This window comes from Adiantum capillus-veneris, chromosome 6 (assembly GCF_014529385.1).
Source record: "Adiantum capillus-veneris isolate H3 chromosome 6, ASM1452938v2, whole genome shotgun sequence".
Taxonomy (NCBI): Eukaryota; Viridiplantae; Streptophyta; class Polypodiopsida; order Polypodiales; family Pteridaceae; genus Adiantum; species Adiantum capillus-veneris.
This window is the reverse complement of record NC_140936.1, coordinates 4723130-4735306: the sequence shown is the minus strand read 5'-3', so window position 1 is coordinate 4735306 and position 12177 is coordinate 4723130. Positions and strand designations below refer to the sequence as shown.

At 42.3% G+C, this 12177-nt stretch overlaps 1 non-coding gene across 1 annotated transcript; it reads left to right on the top strand.

Moving 5' to 3' along the window:
- The first annotated feature begins 8462 nt into the window (after window positions 1-8462).
- On the top strand, window positions 8463-8534 carry TRNAD-AUC (transfer RNA aspartic acid (anticodon AUC)). Its single transcript has one exon. It is a non-coding gene; the product is annotated as a tRNA-Asp (tRNA).
- Window positions 8535-12177: the final 3643 nt, after the last annotated feature.

Below are 12177 nucleotides of genomic sequence, written 5' to 3'. Positions count from 1 at the left end.
ATATCGGTTCACCACTCCCAGTGCAAAAGCAATGTCTAGTCTTGTGGCTACCATAGCATACATGAGGCTACCCATTGCCAAAGAATATGGTACCTTAGCCATTTCTACTCGCTCAGTATCAGATTTGGGTGCATCTTCCTTGCTGAGTTTCAAGAATGCTTGCATTGGGGTAGTCAATGCTTCCCCCCTCTGCATATTGAAACGCTGTAAAACTTTCTCAATGTATGTCTCCTGAGATAACTCAAGAATACGACGTTTGCGATCTCTTTTGATTTGCATGCCAAAAAGTGTGTAGCATCCACCAAATCTTTCATTGCAAAATTACTACTAAGTGTTTTCTTCAAGTTGGCAATTTCCGCAATGGATTTCCCAGCTATAAGCATGTCATTTCATTGCAAAATTACTGCTAAGTGTTTTCTTCAAGTTGGCAATTTCCGCAATGGATTTCCCAGCTATAAGCATGTCATCAACATATAAAACTAGAATGATCATCAAGCCATCATCTAGCTTTCTTATGTACGATCCTCTTCGATCCTTTTATATCCTTGAGACCTCATACATGCATCAAATTTATGATACCACTACCTTGAACCCTGCTTTAAGCCATAAAGTGCCTTTTTGAGCTTACATACTAGCTCCTCATGAGATGCCTTCTCCTGAACAAACCCTTCAGGCTTCTGCATGTAAACATCCTCATCGGGATCCCCATGAAGAAATTCTATCTTCACATCCATTTGGACAAGGTTCCATGTCCTCAATTGCTACAAGACCAAGTAAGGTTCTAAGCGTTGTCATCTTGACCATAGGCGAGAAGATTTCATCAAAACCGACTCCCTTTTGCTGTTTGAACCCTTTGGCTACAAGTCTAGCCTTGTACTTTGGATTTGGATCACTTGAGGTAAATTTCTTCTTGTGAACCCATTTGCAAGGTAAAGATTTCGCATCATTTGGCAGTTCTACCAAGTCCCAAGTGTCATTAACCAGAATCAAGTTATACTCAAATTCCATAGCCTGCTCTTACTTCACCACATCATCCGTCATCATGGCTTCTTGGTAGCAGCTTGGCTCACCGCAATCTGTCAACATGATGTAATCAAGACCTAGCTCGAAACACGCAAGTGGAAGAGATACTCTAGTAGATCATCTCACTCCTTAACCATTGCTATCTGCTCCCTCTAGAGCATTGCTAGTGGAAGGTACATCACTAGCCCACTGAGTTGATTTCACTATCTCTGAGGCAACATCCTCAAAAGTGACTCTCCAAATCTCTATTCCCTTGATAGGTTGTTTATGCATCTTCGATTCATTGAAGATCACATCTGAACTACGGATGACTCGACGAGATTCCGGGTGCCAGAGATGATATCCCATCTCTCCATCTGCACCATATCCAATGAAAATACATTAGTGTGACTTTTGGCTCTAACTTCTATCGAAGTTGTTTAGGCACGTGAGCATAAGCTTCACAACCAAAAACATGTAGATGGTCATAGTGGGGCTTATGTTTAGACCATAACTCTTCTGGAATCTTATGATTCAATGGCGTACTAGGCAAATGATGTATAATGTGCACTACAGTCAAGATGGCTTCTGCCCAAAAGCCTTGTGTGAGATTTTCCCTAGAAAGCATGGCTATGACTCTTTCCTGATTCATGCGATCAAAAACTCCATTCTGAGTTGGTATGTATGGTGCAGTAAACTGCCTTTAATCCCCCTTTTAGCACAAAAATTGTCAAACTCATTGGAGACATACTCTCCACTGTTGATAGTCCGCAACCTCTTGAGTTTCTTGCCAGACTGATTCTCAACGAGTGCTAAAATTTTTTGGAACACATGAAGAACTTGATCCTTATGTTTCAAAGGATATGCCCACACCTTTCGAGTAGAGTCATCTATGAATGTCACAAAATAGCTGCCCCCCCCTAGAGATTTGGTGGACATACGACCAAAAACATCACTATGTACTAAATCTAGAGGTTCAGCTCGCTTTTGACCCAATGGTAAGTGAATGGACCTAGTCTGTTTGCCATAGATACAATGCTTACAAACATGAAAGTCAACATTCTGAGAAAAATTCGACAGAGTTCCCCAGAAAAACTGACAGAATCTCAATCCGAAACTGTCACAAGAGATCAAAAACGCATCAAAAGTAATGCTCTCAAAGCATAAGACAGGTGCATCAACCACTAACTGTGTATAAAAAGTCAAAAGCTGACCCAAGACTGCCAACATGGCATCAAATGCACCTAGCCCTCTCTATACATGTCCTATGGCGAGGCCACAAAAAAGGGGTACTCCAGCAACCTGTATCACCGAAAGGATCTCAACATTCGAGAATCCCCCAACTCAAGAAAACCTCATGCTATCGACCCTCACAAAAGGTTATGCAGACAAGAAACCAATGCAGTCTCAGAAAGGGCCTCCAAACTGAGTCTCAAAAACGGTTGGGACTACCATAAACAAGACAAATCGGCTCCACAAAAGGTACATATAGCAGTTTCCGCAACTCAACGTACATCCACTGTCAACAATACTGCAAGGTGCAGTATACGCGCTCAAACAAGCACCAAACAAAATGTGCAAGCAGTAAACAAATTGCTGCGAGGAGTAAAACCTCTCTCAAAAGAGATCAAGCACTATCAAAAGTGGCAAAACAATGCATATGTGCATCAAATACTCCCACAGAAATCTGTGTTGATGCTAAGCATTACAACCTGTAAGAAACCTGGATGTCCTATATGTATGCAAGAACCTGTGAGGAGATGGATGCCTGAAAAACCCGAGACAATGTCAATGCCAAAAAGTGCTCCTAATCAGCTCATAAACAACATCTCAATAGCACATAGTAGCCATAAAACGGCTATATACAATCCCAAAATAGTCTCTGAACAACTTGTACATGTGTCCTGTACCTGTAGCAAAAGTGGAGTTGAAAAATACAAATCCTAAAGCGTAGCTCGGATGAAGCTTTCGATTGCATGAACAGATTTGAAAGCGGGGTAGAATGTCAGGACACCTGACGAAAATGCTCTCAGAATGCTGAATTTGACGATGCAAAAATCAAAAACCTGTTTGCACTTTTGAAAGTGCGCGTGCACGGATGCGAAAACGGCAAGCACAAACCCCACTCTGATACCAATTGAAGGTGCCGCGAGAAGCATGTGCAAGTGCAAGTGCAAGAGTAGAGAGTAGAGAGAGAGAGAGACTTGCTTTGGGTGGAGCGCACAACAACTTTATCTTGTTGCAGCTCCTTCTTCTATTGTATTAAATAATAAGTGTATATTGGCTAAGTTAGTAGATGGGTTAGTAGTAAGTGGGATGTCCGGCCAGTTGGCCTGAATCCCGACAAGATCCATTTGCCTACGACTAGAGAGGACTACAAAACATTGATGAGGGTTGCATTAGAGGATTTGGATCACTTTGGACTGACATGCACGACCCTCAGTCAAACTACTAACCATGGAGGAGATTGATGAGATCCGACATCGATCGATGATGAATCTCCTGTGATTTAGTTCTTTTTGAGGATGAGTCTAGGATACACCCACATTGTGTTGTATTAACCCTCATTCACTACTCTCACCTCCCTACTCATATTCTGCTTAGTCCTAATCTAGCAATTTTGGATTCCATAGTACTTGCTTTTTTCAGTAATTGGTACTTTTTGGTACTCAAACATTGTATCAGATTCAACCCGTTGTGATTTTTTGGTTTCATAAGTCATTTTGGTCTTTAGAAGACATTAATATAACATTTTATTTCTGTGTGTGTGTGTGTGTGTGTGTGTGTGTGTGTGTGTCTCTATTTCTTTCTCTCTGTGGTTGATTTTTGATAGGCACATTTGTTCGTTGTAATTCAAAGAATTCATAGATTTTAAGAATGGTGCATTTGAGTCCTAAAATAAAAACTATACTATAATTCCAAGAAAATCATAATAACTTGGAAATTTGAAGGGCAAGGGTGCCCTCGATGACCCGGAGTCCCCATGAGCTCTACAATAAAATCTATGTGTGTGTGTGTAGCTGTTTTTACTAAAATAATAAGACATAATGGAAGTTTAACATTCAAAAGACAATTGGCTTTAGAGAAAAGGCAATGATAAGTACAAAAACATTGCCTTTTGAATGGAAGTTTAACATTCAAAAGACAATTGGCTTTAGAGAAAAGGCAATGATAAGTACAAAAACAACTCAGTCTTAGAATTATCTTTGTACATGGCTTATGAGAATGAAGCCTCAGTCCATTATAAACTGATAGTAGAAGTACTTTCCAAGTAGTAGGAGCAAGTGTAATCATGGACAAACATTTTCTTTAAGCCAAAAAAATTCCAACAAAGGATAGAGTCCTCACCTGCATCCATCCAAACAAGACAACACATACGTTAGCCTTGGATGTGTTTTACAGGTGTCAATGGACTATATCAGTTGTTATCCATGTCCAACTTACAAAGTTTTTGACTTAAAACCACTGTCCAAAGTGTTCAAGTATTCCAGATTTTTTAAGAAAAGTTTTATTATCCCAAAGATTTTTTTAACAAAATTATATTCATAAGTATGGTTTCTAAATATCCCCAATTTTTATTAGACCTTAAATAAATAATAACATACATATTATTTTGATCAGAAGGTCACCACCCATTCAGATCTAAGTGTCTTCGTTCCTATAGCATCTGATCAGTCAATATCAGATTTACTTTACGAGATTTGTCAAGCTTCAATTCCTCTAACTTTGTAAGTACCAGGGAGCCATAAAGTAACCAAAGCAAAAGGATTTAGATATCTCTTACCTCAATTAAAAATTCCATTTGACAGTAAAAGGTATCTAATTTGGCCATGTTTATCAAACAAAACCATAATACACAGGTCCACTTGGGCATACGGAATCATCCTACTTCAGCTTGTATGAACCAAGTCATTTTGTATCTTTATACCAATCTTTCCACCCATGTATATTACACTTTTGAATGTCTTGGTTTTAAATAAGTTAAATGTTGCCATGAACTTCAAAAATGTTCTTGTACACTCTATCTTTAGAGAAAGTACTTTCTATGCTACACAAGTAAATGAAATAAACCCATTGACGGGAGCAAAGCGAACCCCAAACCCCCGACGGCCTCTAAAACACCGGGGACCGAATGGCGCGCCTCGAGCCTGTCATGGTAAATCAAACAGGGGGCACCACCTAGCTTCAGCGGCTAGGACGCAAACAACACACCACCATAATAAAGTTTTCATCCAAGAGAGATGGATGCTTGGGAGAAATGATGAAGAGAAAAGGGAATGAGATCAAGAGAGAGAGAGAGAGAGAGAGAGAGAGAGAGAGAGAGAGAGAGAGAGAGAGAGAGAGAGAGAGTGGGGGAGGGGGTATAGTGGCTTAGTACTTAGGCACCACAAAAGGATGGCGAATCCGCACACCCTTCACACATACACAAACTCACTCCAAACACAAGACTAGGTGGCGATTCCGCACACCTCACAAGGGCAAAACATTGCAAGAAAACATACTCACAAAACCTCAAGCTTTATTTAGAGAATAAGGCGATGAAATGGGGAGCATAGGGTAGGGGAATGAGAAGGGAGAGCGTGGTAGAGCACATGGCGGATAGGTGGGAGTTGATGGCAAAGACTCGCACGAGGGTTACGGCCATCATCCTTCATTTAGCTGCCCTTCATCTTCCATAGCCCAAGGGTGTAGAGGTCATGCTCAAGACGAGCATGGTGATTGCGGTGATGGTGATGGTGTGGGTGTGTGTGTGTGCACTAGGCACGCACAGTGCATAGTGTACTCTTTGGTGATGTTGTGTGTGTCCTTAGTGTGATGGTGACCCCTCTTTATATAGGGGAGGGGGGGGGGAGAAATTCTAGAATTTAGAAATGAAGAAGTCATTATCTACATAGGCCATGCGACTGTGGGCCCCACTTGTCTGGCTGTGTGTATATGTGCCAGAACAGCAGTCTCATGAGAGAGAGACTAAGAGAGAGAGATGGGTTGATGAAAAAAAGTGAGAGGTGACATGGAGAATAAAGTAATTACAAGAGGGGAGAGAGGGGGGTGTGTTCAGAGGTGAATCTGTGTGCAGATGTGTGTGAACACAAGAAAAATCAGGTAACCATCGGGTGGGGATGGGTCTGTGGGCACCTTTTTCAGTGAAACTGAGTGTGTGTGAGTGTGGGGGAGGTTATTTAGCTACAAGACAAGAGACATGGCGCCCTTTAGAGAGAGAGGGGGGTATTTTGGTCATGGGATATGATAGGAGAGAGAAAGGGGGGGTGGGGTATACTATTTTGGAAGATAGCATAAGTTGCATGTGAGTTAGGGTGCATTATTGGTGAGAGGTGGGGTAGCTTGAGGGGAGATAGAAAGGAGAAAGGACAAGGGGAAGAGAGAGGGGGTTGACCTTTTGAGTGGAGGAGAGGAAAAGAGACACAGGGCGGGGCAACAATGAAGAAAAAGGAGGCAAGGTGGGGATGGGCTGCCCCGCAGGCATGAGGTGGCCTATTTTACCTTTCTCATATATTTACATAATCATACTTTATTTTTTCTTACTTTTTTCCAATGCCTTTTATCACTCCCTCCCTAAGAGGAGGTTTCCATGGGGTGGGGACGAGAGAAGAGGGGTATGGGAGCTTGGCTTGTGAAAAGCTCCCATCATTAGCCCTCCCCTTTTGGCTAGAGGCATTCATGTCTCTAGCTCTGTTTCTTCTTCCGCTTAGTTGTAGGATCCGATATCGAGTTGCCTTCTGAATTAGCCATTCCATTTGGCCATTGGTGATATTTCTGGGATATTCATGAATCTGTAACAGGTCCAAGTGATAACTTGTTCCTTGGAATAGTGTCGGTTGATTAAAGGGTAAGCCCATGGCTTCCAGAACTTTGTGCCAATGTCCTCCTGGATCCCAAGTGAAAAATAGGATCATTGTTTGTAGTGTCCGAACAATAAAATTTGCATGCCAAATCGGATCAAATTTGTAACCACCAGTAGCGAGAGGGGAAATGAGCATCTTGGCTCCTGCAAAGACAGAACTGAAAATTATGATTCCCAAGAGTGTACCAAGAATCCACCATATATGGCCGCCTTGGTGGTGTGGTGAGCTCAAGTTGTCTTCAGAGTCCTGCTTACTGCCATGACTAGAAAAATTTGCAAGCATATCATGCTTCTTTTGGGTGTCCTCAAACATGTCAGCTTCCTTTACTGATGCTAATAGCAAGCCACCTACCTTGCGGCTTAAATTCAAGCGTAACCCACTTACCTTTCTCCAAAGAGAGGATGCACTATTTGTAAAAAATTGTACCAAATTGCGAATGAGGTCTTCATTCTTGCATTCTATCAGGCTTTTGTCTATCCATGGCTCCTTTTCTCTTATCTCCATGCTGATCTTCTCTGTATATGTTATAGCGGCTAGCCATAGCCATAGGTCTGATGCATCCCATGCAAACACAATGTTGTGTTGTGGAGGAGTTTGGAACATCCTTAAAAGGTTGGCAACATATTGATCATCAAACTTACTATGAACATCCTCACATATACTGGAGGCATTACCCATCTCCAAGTTTATAACACCCTTCAGTAGACTAGAGGCATTACCCATCTCTAAGTCTATAACACTACACAATAAAGTCTTGCTCGGCTGCCAAGCCTCTGGATCAATATCCAACTCTAAACCTTCAGTCATAATTACCTCTTCATTATGGTCCTCTAGTGAAACTACCTTGATGCAAGATTCATTTAGCTTGCTACACTGTCCTGGGTCCATGGTGGTGCACAGGCTTCCGTTTTCAAAGCCCTCCCCTTTGCTTGATATGTTGTCCATCTTCTGCAAAGCCTTGCTAGCAGGTTGGTTTTCCTCTTCTCTTGTATCTTTCATGACCTTTGCATTACTCTTACTCTGACGAGGCCTAATCAACACTTTACACCTTCTTACCCTTAACGCCCAATGTTGTCGATTCATCGCTTTGGTGCTTATTTCATTCAAGGTTAAAGATGTACTCACATTTGTAACACAATTTTCTTGACTTACCTCCCCCACTTGGGTAGCATCTTTTGATTCTTTAACCTCTTGTTCCACTGCATGAGTTCTTTGAATAGTCTTCTTACTTGATCCTTCTTCTGTTACACTCATTTTGACCTCTTCTGCAAGACCAATGATACTTGGTGTGCGGGTACCAATTGGTGGTGGGCGTAGCATGATTGTAAGTGGTGATTGTGGCGGACGTAGAATTTGTGTTGGTGGGGCTGGTGCTCGGGGTGGGGGTGTTCTTTCTCTAGGGGGTGACAATTGGTTCCTCCTACCTTCTCTATTATAGTTTTGTTGTGGTTTGGGACAGTAGTACATACTGTGACCGTCTTCTCCGTAGTTGTAGCAGTGATACTCCCTGTTTTGTCGTCGTGCTCTTCCAGGGTCTTGATCTCTTTCTTGACTCCTTCCTTGTTGTATTAAGTGGACATAAAAATTCTGCAGTTGGTCATTGTAGTATAGCGGTGAGTATTCCCGCCTATCACGCGGGTGACCCGGGTTCGATCCCCGGCAGCGGCGCCAAAAATGTCACGCCTAGGGACTTGCTATGCGCCATGTGCGAGCCACAAAGGTTCCTAGCACACAGTCATACAACAGACAAGCTCACAAGGAAGAATGGTGTGTCACTCACCTTCCTGCGTAGTTGCGAATGAAGGATTCCCGCGTCGCGAAGAAGAGGGAGACGCCGCTACGCCGCGCTCAACCGCCTCGCCGCCGTCGTGCCGCCGCAACGCTCGATCACACACACACTCTCACACACTCTCTCTCACACATACACACACACACACACACACACAAGGAGATGGTGAAGGAGAAGGTGGAGATGGAGCAAGAGCGGCTTCTATTGCACAATGAGAGAATGAGTAAAAATTAGGTTTAGTGGCTTTTATATGAGCTCACCCCATTCACACTTGGGCGCCCATACTTAGCCAACTAACTCCTTGAATATTCCAGTTAGAGTGCGCCTGTCATCGGCAATCACCCTTACCCTGTTCCTATTGGTCCGACAAGCCCGGTACCTGACTCTAAACAATACAACGTTTATAGATCGTTGGGTGTCCGTGTGCCGTGAGGGTTAAGTTGCGAATGAAGGATTCCCACGTCGCGAAGAAGAGGGAGATGCCGCTACGCCGTGCTCAACCGCCTCGCCGCCATCGTGCCGCCGGAACGCTCGATCACACACACACTCTCACACTCTCTCTCTCTCACACGTACACACACACACACACAAGGAGATGGTGAAGGAGAAGGTGGAGATGGAGCAAGAGCGGCTTCTATTGCACAATGAGAGAATGAGTAAAAATTAGGTTTAGTGGCTTTTATATGAGCTCACCCCATTCACACTTGGGCGCCCATACTTAGCCAACTAACTCCTTGAATATTCCAGTTAGAGTGCGCCTGTCATCGGCAATCACCCTTACCCTGTTCCTATTGGTCCGACAAGCCCGGTACCTGACTCTAAACAATACAACGTTTATAGATCGTTGGGTGTCCGTGTGCCGTGAGGGTTAACATGCCCCCCTTCCTGATGTAGATTCCGTCCTCGGAAGCTATCCAGTTGAAGCTCGTTCGTTGAGATGGAAGAGCAGTCGACATGGATGTGCGTAGCCTTCTTCAATCACTGCAAAATCAAACAACATTGCCACAGTAATTGCATTCTCATATACAATTAAAAATCATATGCAATTTTAGACAGACAAATTGATTGGTAACAAAATTTTAGACAATTTGTCAGCAATAAACATAAAATTGCAATATAATCAAATGCATAAACAGATGTAAAGGTAAAAAATTAAACAAGTCCGGGGTCGCTAATTTAACGGTCAAAAGGCACTACAGCTCGACTATTAATACCATGGGTAACTTCTCAATTTTTTTTGGTCAATTAAGTTGTTTAATCGCGAGAGCCAAGTATTTGATGTTCGAGGGCTGACTAGAGGCTATACCTAGAAGACCTTGTAGTTAAGCTACGATAAGAGGAATTTCTCATGAAATCATCGCCTGACTGATTACCTTTTCTTTGACCCCCCAAAGTCTTTTCACATTGATTCAATTTTGATGTGTGTGCTTATTTTGTATGCCTTGGGTTTTTTGCTTTTCAAGGAAAAGCGCCCACGCTGGGAACCTCTAGGGCTCTAGTACCATAGGCGATACATGTGAGTGAAGTACCAATTTAAGCAGGGATTTCTCTTCCAGCTTAAAATTTTACATTGTGGCACTTTGATTTTTTGTTTGTTCATTTTCAGCATTTTAATTTTGTAACTTTGGGGGGTCATATAACACTGTTACCCTCCCCAGGCTCATCACATTAGTAAACTCCCTTTATAATACTTAAGCTAAAGGTCAATAGGATTAAGCCCACTAGAAAGCCCTAGTACATTTCATACAATGCTGCCTAAATCGGATTAAGAACCTAAGTAACCATTGCTTATTAGGAAGGCATTCCCCATGGTATTAAGAGAAGATTTCTAATACCTAGCTTGGTCAAACTAGCTTAGTCGGACTGCTTGATTTTTAAACCTAGACAAGTGATTTTCACAAAACATTACATTGAATTAAATGTTTGATACTAAGCAAATGCGTTGAATATTATGCTACCAATCACAATCAAGCAGACAAACATGGATGCAAAAAGATAAGGGCAATGCTAATGGACATAAAACACCTGTTTGTGTTGATGGTCACGCTTGATTTGAAGTGTGAACGAGAGAAAGGTTCCATGAAGGTCCAAATCCTATCAATAGCAACACGCTCCTGTACACACTAGAAAACAAAAGGAATACCTCCAGGAGGCACATTAGTGGGAAAAGGTACCAACACTTATTGAACACAACAAAAAACATAAGGAACCCTAACCTAATTATTTGCACTCCCCCTAAAGAGTCAAGGGAATAGGATATTGTAGAGGTTGGGGGGAAACCCTAAGGCTAAACCCCTATCCTCGTCGTCGAGATAAACAAAGTCATCATCCATGAGACCATATGTGTCATCCGTGTAGTCATGTAAATTTTCTTCTTCATCATAGGTGCCCATGTTTACTAAGAAGGTCACTAGACGCCTATAGTCATCTTGGTCAAAAGGGTAGGCTTGTGCAATAGGAGAAACGCTCTCTACTAAGTATGGATCAGACGTGGTCAAGAGACGTATCAGCCATTCTAACTCCTCAAAATTCCTCTCACATGCTAGCGTACCTATCAAATCCCATTCACATGCAAGCACTGGAAAGACCATGTGAAACATTTGTGAAAAGTAACGAGGGTACCTCTCACCCAAGGCAGGAGTTGATGACTCTAGCGTACTAGCCATATCTGTACATGCAAATAGATGATGGTTAGAGTGCAAATATTACAAGGGTCGTGTTCTTGTGCATAATTTGTTTTTATTATTTTGTGTTATGGCTCTTGCTCTTTTACTTTTTTATCTTGTTTTTGTGAGTATAAGGCTTTATATATACATTCCCTAAGATTGGAGATTGAGAGGTCAGGGAGGAAGGTTGAGAGGGAAGCAAGTGAGTGACGGATGTCAGCAAACACTCCCCCCTTCCTTGGATAGATCATACTTTTTGGAATGATGTCGTCACCTTTTTAAACCAATTGTTCCAAGTTGTTATGGGTAAAGGCTTTAACCAATAGTTTTCGATCACCCTATGTGTTTCATCTAGTTGCAAGGGTGGTAAGGTACTCTCCCATGATTTTATTTGCAACATTGTTGGAGGTGATGAATCTACAACGGGAGGTGTAAACTCTTTCTTGCTTGTATGGATATGTACAATGGTAGGTGGAGGTTGTGTCAAAGCTTCTATTTCCGTATAGGAACTACATGAAGAGCAAGAAGCTTCATTTGCTTTTCCTGTTCCTGAGCTAGGTGGAACAAATCGTTCTTTCTTTGGTACCCAAACTAGCTCTGGAGTAGGTGTGTCGCATTCCGTGATTTTTTTCTTTCCACGATTTTCAATTTGTTTTGGAGCCACAGGATTGGGTTTACATGGGCCAGGTGACAGGTAAGAGTACAATTTACGTTTGGGCACCCAGATTTGATCATTTCCTTTATAGTATCCTTGGGATTTTAATAGTCGTTTAGGAATCCAACGCCACGTTTTCTTACATTTCTTGGAGCGAGTGGGACGTTTCTTACGAGGCTTCCGTTTTTTAGCATCAGCCAT